The sequence below is a fragment of the Ambystoma mexicanum genome, chromosome 1q, assembly GCF_040938575.1.
Source record: "Ambystoma mexicanum isolate Mex_15411 chromosome 1q, UKY_AmexF1_1, whole genome shotgun sequence".
NCBI classification, from domain to species: domain Eukaryota; kingdom Metazoa; phylum Chordata; class Amphibia; order Caudata; family Ambystomatidae; genus Ambystoma; species Ambystoma mexicanum.
Window position 1 is genome coordinate 873,986,812 of NC_090922.1, and position 11,188 is coordinate 873,997,999.

The following is an 11,188-nucleotide window of genomic DNA, read 5'->3' on the forward strand; positions in this document are numbered from 1 at the left end:
ACCAGCCTGGTGAGAAATCTACATGTATTGCATACGTCAGGCATTTACGTGGGAGCGCCAAATAGCAATTTATAAGGTGTTGTAACCCACATTGAGAAAGGCGAGGTTAATTTTTTTATGCTAAACTGCACTAAAGGCACATGATTTACCCAATTACCTTCAGAAGAGAGAATGCATTTGCTTATGGCTTGCTTTATTTTCCCATTGGCTCTCTCAACAACTCCATTTGACTGCGGGCAAAACGGGTGTGAGAAGTGCAGAGTACAACCCCAGATTAACAAGGCCTCTCTTAAGGCTTTGCCAAAAAATGCTTACCCATAGCCAGCTTGTAGTAATTCTGGGGCTGGCAAAGATATGTGGGATGTTTTAACCCACTAGTCGTGGCCCTGCAACATTCCTGTGCGCTGCTTGCATCAGGAACATCAGAATGGCCACCAGAAAGCATTATGCACGCTAAAAATCACCCAGAAGTGCGCAGGAAAATCTAAAGAATAGGCCGACAATCCACTTTTGCCAGTGTCAGTGGTAACACAGGAGGACACTGCCAAAACCTATCATTTGGCTACCCACAAAGTCAAAGGAAACTACTGGAAAAAGTAATGCTGCTTTGCAAAGTGAAACACTGAGCTGTTTGAAAATCCGTTTTTCTTGGCTGTCAAATTTGCAAAAATCATGGTTCACAAACCACACAAAAGATCCAACCTCCTTGTTGGGTGTTAAACATCATTCTACTTCAAGAATCCACATAAATACAATATCAGGAGAAGTACATTTATCAGAAGAAAATCCCCTTTTAAAGATGCTTGCTTGGAAAATATGTTGAAAATGGGCGCAATACTGCTACTTACCTGTGTCAGAAGCTGGCGATCTCTAAAGTGTGGGGAAAGAAGAGACTTCCATCAAATGCAATATAGGTTGCCTCTTTTTAATTTTCATGTTGAAAAAGACTGGAATTGAAGATATGTTTGATTATTTTAATTTTATAACTTTAAATTTCACAAAGAACAATTTCACAATTTACTGTAAGGTAACCTGATTCAGCTAAACTTCAAAGAGGTGTTCCCCCACTGAGAGCACACCACCCTTTTCCTTCCCACCAAAAGGAGAGGATCTCTCAGTTGGATGCTAATGAGAAGAGGAGGAGACTTGCTCTGCTGCTCTGGTAAAGAGACAATGGGTTTCTTGAACAGAAAGAAAATGCTAATTTAGGGCGTCAGCAGAAACCAATCCAGGCAGGAACAAGCTCATGTTACTCTCTGGCTCAGCCAAACCTTGGAGGCAGGCCAGACTGAAAATGTGGATTTGAAACTGAAGTAACTGTATGTTTGAGAAAAAGACTTATAGCAAATTGTGCTGAACTGGTAAAAATATGGAATTTAGAGATCATTAAAATGAAAAGGTCGCTCACAGTTTAAAACTAATCTGGAATCTGTGCGATGTTCAGAGAGTGAACCACGAAAATGTTAAGATTGTAGCAATTGTGATAATGTTAGGAATATGAAAATTTACAGGAATATACTCAGATGTTATGTGCATATATGAAAAAAAAATGGACAAATCCGACAATGGGTAACCAACCAAAAGCGCGAAAAACTGTCCTTTGTGAACCAAAACGTGTAGGAAGATGAGACTTTGACAGAAACGTACCTTAGTTAGTCTGTAATGTAAATATGTATTATTAACAAGTTGGGGATATTGGAAATATGTTTTTATGAAAAATAGATTTTCTGGATAGAAACAAAGGGGAGGGTTTTTCTCTGGACCATAAACACAGTGTCACTCTGACACATCATGACACATCATGACACACTGTCATCAGGGGAGAGGGAATTCTCAGATTCTTAGAGGGTTGGGCATAGTAAAATCAGCCTACCCACCCCCTTGGAAAATACATAAATAGGGACTGCTAAGGACAAACAGGGACACACATTCACTCATCAACTGATCCACTGGCAAAGCACCCTGTAGGAAGAATCCAGAACTATCCAGACTCCAGAACTATCCAGACTCCTGAACTATCCAGACTCCAGAACCCTGAAGCAAGGGCCCAATCCAAAAAGCTGAACCCTTTTCAGCTGGCCTTTGAAATCTTGCAACTTTATTTTAACCCCTAAACTTCCACAGGGCCTAACCAATTCAACAGCCTGGCTGTGCTGTTTTGGTTTTTTCTGGCTAAGAACCCTTGCGAGAACCCCGAGATCCAGATCAGTAGAGCAGAGCTATACCCAGAACCAACACGTCCGATCCAGTCCAAGAGGCGATGCAGACCAGAGTGCCTTGCTGAGAGCAGAACCAAGCACCTGAGACCTGTCTGGTGGCGAGCACATTCCAGCCAAACTTTTGACCAGATCTTTGACAGGCCCATTCCAAACCGTAGTTGTGAGTATTCAGCATAGAACTGTTAATATCCATCTCTTAGTATTAAGCAATCCATTCCAACAAATCAAGGCTGCATTATAGAATCTCTTTTGTCTATCCTGAATCCTTCTCTAATCCATATACTTCTGTGATAATTGTAGTGATAATCATCTTTGCGCTAAATATATTTTCTGAAGAAAGACACGTGTCTCGGCGGGCAAAAGTCAGAGCGGAGGCGCCCTGTTCTGGTGGATGACCGTTCGGGTATCTTGCATCTTCCTAGCCTCTTAGTGAAATCTTTGTTCTAAATCTTCAACAGCGCATTTTTCATTTTGAAATCTTGACTCTTTTGAGAAAAATCTACCTTTACTAAAACCTCTGTAACTTTTGAACCGTACGTGCTAGGAACGCAATCGCGCTGAAAGTTTGCGGCGATTTGCATTTGGCTCAATTTCACTCCATATAAAAATAGCTATGTCTTGCTTTCAACTTCTGAATTTCGTTTTCCATCTGCTAATCATTCAACAACCATTGCTAGTGTCTACCTGAACCAATCCAAAGCTACTCTCACTAGTTCTGAATCAATTTAGAGAATAAAAGTCATTTTAGCATGTTTCCCATTCATTAAAAAATCACATTCAAAGCATTTGATCTGTTTTAAAATCAGTCCTGTTATCTAAACTTGCTGGGGAATTGAGATTGAACTGCATTGTTGATTGTATATTCCTGAAAACTGTGTGCCCTCATTCCATCTCTTCATACTGCATATTAGGGGGGATTGAGTAACAGGGGGAAAAGTGATTACATTGTCTTTGATTGAATTCATATCCAGTTTTATTTCTGTGCTGCATTAATTTCGTATCATTGCATTTCATTAAACCCACACAAAGTTATTCTCTGCTACACCATTCTTCCTATTCCTACTCCTAATTGATTAAAGAGATTGTTGATTATTGTAATACTACCCATTGCTGATCATTGTTCATATTCATAATAAGTGTGATATTTAGATGTTATTCATATTCATAAAAGTGTTATATATATATTGTGCAATTCTTCAAATAAATCTTTTAACTTTGCAAAACAAACCTACTTCTTGGTTCAGTGAGACCGGGGGTATTCAAAGAGAGGGGAGTTATATAAGGGTACATCATCCAGAAATAAAATAACTTTTGACATAAAAATATATAAATAAGGGTTTCAATGGGCATCCCATGCTAGGCATTGACTTAGGTGGAGTGCTAGGTTGAAACCACTTACAGATACTAAGGACAGCAATCCCTGCATGGCCTCCTTACAATCAGCTTTCATCTGGAGAATTAGCAAGGTAAGTCTAGAGCATGAGTTCACGACAACCAACAAATATTTGTACTTGTTGGCAGGTGTTGGGGGACCTATGTGGCCCATAAAGATGCATTCAAATGTCACTGTCACCTTTATTAGTTTGTTCTCAGGTGGTTTTTGGGAATTGTCCACTGTTGTCTGCTAACATATGGAGCAATTCGCTATGCACTGTTGTACTTCTTTACTAAGCCCTGGCTACCAATATCTGTATAGTAGCTGATACCCAAAGTGGCTGTGGATACACTTGCATGTGCTGCTGAGATTGGTTTTAATGTTTCCTACTTATTTGGTATTACTCTGTTAACAGGGCCTCCCTTTGACCTAGAGATAGTGACCACCCACTGTATTCTCATTTACAGCATAGGTATATGTACTGGGGACTGCTGGCGGGTTAGGGTTATTTGCATCCAAGTCTGCTTTAATGTCTCATCTATGTATGTAGCAGAGCATATTAATGCTGCCACAACCATATGTACAGTCCACTGTCTTGAAGACTGATCGATAAGCGTATTGCCTCCACTGTGCACCGAATTTCTTCTGTGTACTTTTGTATGCATAACCCAGATGAGTGGTCTAGCCTTCTTTATGTCCCATCCCTCTTGCCAAAGTTATTTTGACAATATTTTTTTGCCTTTGAAACTCTGATTTAGCTTGCCACCATTGTAGGTCAACATTCTAACCTCTCACCACATAGTCTGAATCAGACACAATTAAAGTGGGCTTTTGTGTTATCCCCTAAATCGTTTTTTGGGTATTGTGATAAATCTAAGGATTCAGTCAATTGCCCCAAGGGGGAGCACCTTCCTGTGAGGTTAGAGAGGTGAGCCTGCTGCACAACAGTCTCCCTAGAGGTAGCGATAAGCAAGACTTCAATGGCAGAGACTCCCCTCCTCGGGATTAGGACTCCCTTTCCATTGAGGTGTGGCAGCAGTGTGCGGTGCACCTGACAGACTGGTGAAAGCCTGTCAAAGTCCCAGGAGGAACCTGCAACCGGGGCCAAAGAAGTGCCCTCAAGTTGCAATGCCAGAGCATGTCGGAAGAGTGGTCTGAGAAAAGTCAGAGAACAGACATGATGGAGCAAAAAGATGAAAGAGAGAACGCTGAGCCGATGATGCAGACCCCTTAACCAGCAGGTAGCGGGAAGAGCAGGAGACCCGGAGGACAGGGTGAATATGTAAAAAGGGAAGGAGATATATGCTCTAAGCAAACTGAACATAATGATTGGCGAAAGCCTGCTTGTCCCAGTGAGAAGTATAACCACCAAAAGGGGAGGATGACTCAAGGGTTCATCATATTCGTCCCAGTGAGGGGTACGAATACCTAAAGTGTGACAATTATTCAAGACATCATCATGCATCCCAGTGAATGATGAGATTGTCAAAATAGTGAGGCACATTTAGGAATGCATAAAACATGGTCCAGTGAAATGTGAGATTACCAGAAGGGTGACACTCACGTAGGCATCCATTATCCTCTTCCTCATACATGTCCAAACCCTAAAAGGAACAAGAGTGCAATAGAAACTTTGATGACATCATTATGATCTGGAATGGTACAGAAAATGAACTCAAACAATATCACGAATTTCTTGACAACAACAACTACAACTTGAAACTAACTATACAATACAGCAAAAGTAACATCAACTTTCTGGACTTGAATCTTTTCATAGAAAATAATAAAATCCAGACAACTCTTTTTTATAAAGGAAACAGCAGTCAATAGCATTTTACATGCTACTAGCAATCATCCAAGCCATATAACTAAAAATATACCTTACGGAGAAATGTTAAGGATCAAACGCAACTGCACAAGGACACAAGATTTTGAAAAACACGCAAGAGAGAGTATCAGAAAGTTTGAGAACAGAGGTTATAAACATAAGCATCTCATCAATAGCTATCAGAAAACCAATCTCAAAACAAGAACAGATCTTCTCAAAAATAATCCCAAGAAAACACAAACAGAAGATTCCATAAGATTTATCACAACGTATAACAGTCAGAACAAAATTTTGAACAACATTCTAAAGAGAAATTGGAATATATTGAAAACAGATCAAGTTTTGGAATCATTACTGAGCACACAACCATGTATTACCTATCAAAAAGAAAAATATCTTAAGAATATACTTAGTCCGTCTCATTTCATTTCAGAGAAAACTAACATTATTCCATCACAAATGTGGCTTCAAAACCCAATGACAGGACATTATAAATGTGGATCCTGCAACCAATGTCAATTCTCAGACAACAAGAGAACAGAAATCCTACTGCCCAATGGACAAACAAAGAAAATACAACAATTCATTAATTGCAACAGTACAATGGTAATATATGCAATACAATGCATCTGTGCAAAATTATATATTGGAAGCACTAAACGAATGCTCAGAACCAGAATTAGCGAACATATCAGATGCATCAGAAATGACACACCAGAAACACCATTAGCCTATCACTTCAAGAAGTATCATACATCCAAGGACATTGGAAAACTTAAATATTTCGGCATTGAAAAAATTGTCACCCCACCGAGAGGCGGTAATGTAGAAAAAATACTAAGACAAAGAGAGGCATTTTGGATTTGCAACCTTGACACTTGTTACACAGGTCTAAATAAAGACCAAGAAATGCATCATTTTCTGTGAGAGAACAACAATGAAGTAACTTAACCATTGGGCATTGCACCGATTAGTTTTATAAACACCCACAAGTCTGGCAAGCAAAAAGGACACAATGGAAGATAAACAAGCATCCACATTGCCTGTAAAAGACAAATATAACGAAAATAATAATATACACATGGAAACTTGGGAAATGCTGTGCTCATGATATAAATAAGGTAAAATTGAAGAGCGCAATTGTTAAACAGAAAATAGCCCATACCAAAATGGCAATCGCCATCAACAAGTGTCACATGATCGTCATTTTTTCAAAACAGTAACCACAGGATGTCATTTAACATCCAGAATATACGACTATCATAACACAAGTTTGTATAAGAATGAAAAACATAAACAGCGAAGGATACAGACTGCAGAAAACAATGAAGATAATAGAGCCCAAACTAAAATGGCGACCGTAATATGACGAGTGTCACGTGATCGCACATTTTACAATCATGTGACAAGCAACAACGTTAACAAAGCGAAACCAACATAGGAGCGAGTACGAACGAGGAAGACAGAACAAGAAGGCGGACCAGGCACACGAGAAGCACGGAGATCACGGAAATCAATTTAATAATGGTAAGACAGAGGGCCACGCGTGTCTTAGATTATAAGACTGTGTAATAAGGAAAATTAGATGGTAGATATTTTGGACAGAGAAGGTCACTTCAAAAAGTAAAAGTAAGGCATTTTCCACATTTCACTTTTAGAAATACATCACAAGCATTTGAAAGCAGCGAAAAAACACAATGAATGGAAACCTGCAAAACGGACATTTTCTAAAGAAAGTAAAATAAGGTAAAATTATGTGTGAATTCAAAAGAAATCATTAACATTAAAGAATGTAATTGTGGATACCAAAGATATAGGAAACTTTTCAACAGTAAACATAATTTTCAAACAAAAAGTGGAGTGTTGCAGAAACAAAGGATGGCCTATAAGCACTCTCATTCAAATAACTATGTTCAGTTACAATGTTAAATACAGAGTGTTAAAAAGGAAATACAACTAGTGACGCGGGGATTTTTCTTTTACAGGCAATTCCAGGCAATTTCACAACAAGAAACAACGCATTTAGTTGTTATAGTGATTTCCAATCTAAAGAAGAACCATATTAAAACAAATTATTTTTGATAAGGACATATGGTCAATATAAAGATAACGAAATTCAAACAGACTAATTGGGGAAAGAAACAACTATACAAAGATCCTCCAGAAGAACCGTCAGATAAAAAGACGGGGAAACACGTGTCGAGGACAATAGAGGACAACAAGGACACAACCAAATTGTAAGGACACAACCTAATCAAGGACATTTAGGCCACTTATAAATTCTAAAGAGGATATTTAGGATACAACTAACCCAAACAAAAGGGTAAAAGTGGACATCAGAAGTGGACATTTAGGACACAATTACAATTGAAATTTCTAAGGACATAATTAAATCCTAAAGAGAGTATTTAGGATATAATCAATTTAGACCAATGCGGAAATTAACTGCAAGACATTTTATTGCAGTGAATAATAATATGAATGTTCAATAAAAAGGCGCCATACCAAACAATACAGTATTGTTGTATTATATTGATTATCTAACCCCTGGGCAGCCTAATTAGGACTGTATTTTTGGATTCTGAGCTGCCAGCAAGACAACATCAACAATAATCTATTGCTTATCTTTTCTAATTATACAGTAACAACACAGGGCGCCAGTAGCTGCCCAAAGGCTGTATTTTTACAAATTGCAATAGAAACTTTACCTGTATATTGCAGTGAGAAAAAAGCCAGCAAAAAAAGGACGGTTGGTCCAAAGATCTGTCTGTGAATAATAAAGGAGGAAGAAAGACTGTGAATTGGAACAGATAGTCTGAATCTCAGACAATCTCAAGAGAAAGTCGAGAAAGGGGTCTGAAGAAACCAAGTAAACAGGACAGAAGGGCTTGGAAAACCCATTGAAGGAATTGAGAAATGTATTGGAAGAAATAGCAAAAGACTATATAAGAATCTCATATTGAGGTGACCTTGCTGAAGATGAGAGTCATTCTACTGGTATCTTTGTTTGTTATAATAGTGATAGGGATAGTTATATTAGTTGCAGCCAGAAGACAGACTTTTCATTCAGACTTTAATCCTGACGATGAGCACCCTAGTTTAGTTGTGTTAGTAAGGAAACCCCTTAAAATAGGGAAAGCTAGGCATCCTCTTTATTATTTTGAAATACAAGCTTTAGAAATGTCAACTATTGGTCTGTCTCCTCCTTCTGACCTACCACAGTATCCTGTGTTCAAACTCATTTATATGGTTGAAATGACTTTTTCAGCAGCACAGACAGCAGAATATATAGAGTAAGTCACATTTACTGGAACAGCACTTCCATCACAGTATATTACATTTGTAAACATTCAAAGTGTGATGTCTGGTACTGCTGCATCTGCTTCTGGTTTTAAAGACCATTCCATTTCATACATTTGTAACAGTTCTGGTTTGTAATTATATTTTATACCTGGTGCTATCTGCATTGAGGCCCATTGTTCCCATCTGGAGTGTAGTGTGTTCACATTTACAATACTAGAGCATTTAGCGGCTGCTAACTGCACTAACAGTGTGTTTATGTGCATAATTCTGTTTTCCGCCTGGGTTCGTGCCTTCTGCACTATTATTTGAACTGCAGTCAAAATAATTCCCTCTAGGCTAACCTTCAGCTCTGGAAATTGTATAGGCATGTGAATGGTATGCTATGGGTTTTGTCTCTCCATGGTTACATACTACATATGTAAATGCATCAGGATAAGGAAACAATGTCACTTCTGAGTACATTTCTGTGATTGTGTTTATGTCCTGAAGAGGACTACTTGGAATCATCTGCTGATTTACGTAGTGCAGAATGGTGTGTGCCCCTCCTTCCAGTCTGATGAATGGAAGTTGGATTTCCACAGGTCATATAGTGGTTTCACTAATGCTGCATATTCTGCAAAGTATGAATGTCCAAAATTCAAAAGGCCAAAAATGACCTGTAACTGCTTAAGTGTACATGGGCTCTGTAAGTGTGCACATTGCTCTAAGGATTGAAGTGCAAGCCCCCTTTCCTCATCAGAGAATGCAAACCCCAAAAATATGATTTCTCTATGGGCTATTTTAGATTTATTAAAATTGAAAATGTAGTCTTTAGCTGCTAGTGTCTGCATGCTCAAATCCACATTCTCTAAGGGTTCATTCAAATCATCATTTGTGTAGTATATTTCATCTAAATACGTCCAGCATGTCTATATACCTTCTAAGAGGGATTGTATTCTACTGCAGAATTACCCTGGACTATTTGTGTACCCCTGTTGGAGTCTCGTGAAGCAAAACTGTTTCACCCTGAATCTTATTGCTGTGTAAGTATAGCTGTCTGGATCCAAAGGTTGTGCACAAAATTTCCAAATCAAGCACAATCTTATATTTATATATCTGTATGTTACTTCGAACGCCTCAACTATGCATGCTCTGAACAGCCTTTGTGCATGTTTTGGCATTTAGAACCAGTCCTTATAAACTATCTGATTTGGACACTGACATTAGTGCTGTGTTGTGTGGGCTTACCTGTTTTATCAAAACCCCTTGACATTATAATTGATCCACTATTACCTTAAGTGTAGGATGGCCTGTGCTTTGATTGAATATTGCCTCTGAAACATTGGTTTTGTAAACAACAGCATTCTATTTGGAGGACAATATATGCCATGTCCTACATTATTCTTGAATAATTGTGCTGCACCTAAAACAGCCCATGAAGCAGCATTTTCTCCCCTAGCATATAGCCTCAGCCATTCTTGTTCTGCTAAAAGGCCATTTTATGTTAAGTGCAATTTAGACCACAATAGTGCCTCTATTTCATTTAGGTGTTCTCCTTTAAGTTGTATTGTAACCATGTGCTCTTCATTTTCCTGAACCACTTCTCCTGTGGGAGTAATAACTTATACTGTTGGATCAGTAGAAATTGTATGTAAAAGCTTCCTGTGTCTTTCACTGAATATGGAGACTTGTGTACCAGAATCCAACTGTAAAACTAGCCAATCACTTTGTTGTTCAGTCACTGGTATTATCCTGCCTGTCTGGTTTAGTACTTTTGCCACTGTCCACTCTCAACGCGGCAGTTTCTTCTCATTTTTTCTCCTCCCTCTTGATGGGTGTCTGCTCTCCTTTTGGTGCTGAGCCCTGTTTCTTCTCTTTCAGTGAAGGAGAAGAATGATAGTCTTCATCTCTGTATATTGTTGTTGTTGCCTAAGCTGTGCCCTATCTCTTAGCTGATTGGTACTTTTCTCACCAATTCTGCCCTTGTAGGATCTTCTACGACAACCAGTTTCCTGTCCGGGACCTGCACTGTCTCTATCTACAGATATTGTTCTACTATGAAAGGTCTCCCTCTCTTCCTCTACTACAGGGGGCACTCTGGAAGCACACATCCTTCCCTTTCTGCCTTTAGATGTGAAGGCATTTCTGCCTGTTTCCGGTCTGCTACCAGCAGTGTGTTGGGATTCATGTCCAGACCACCGCCCCGCCTAGATGATTTAGATTGCGAAAAATATTTTAGATTATAGAAATGAACACGGGACGGTGTAGGGGGGAGGGGTGTGTTTTATTGGGAGGGTTAATTAGAGGGAATAGGAAAACCATAGAAGGGAAACAATTGATTAGGAAATGTTGTGATTCAATTACTTAGCCCATAGTATGTGTTTACACATGATAATCATAGCATGAACTAACGTTACGTTTACGAGTAGGCCTGAATCCTCGCATGCTGTGTTTTCACAGACAACACAGAAAAATGAGGCA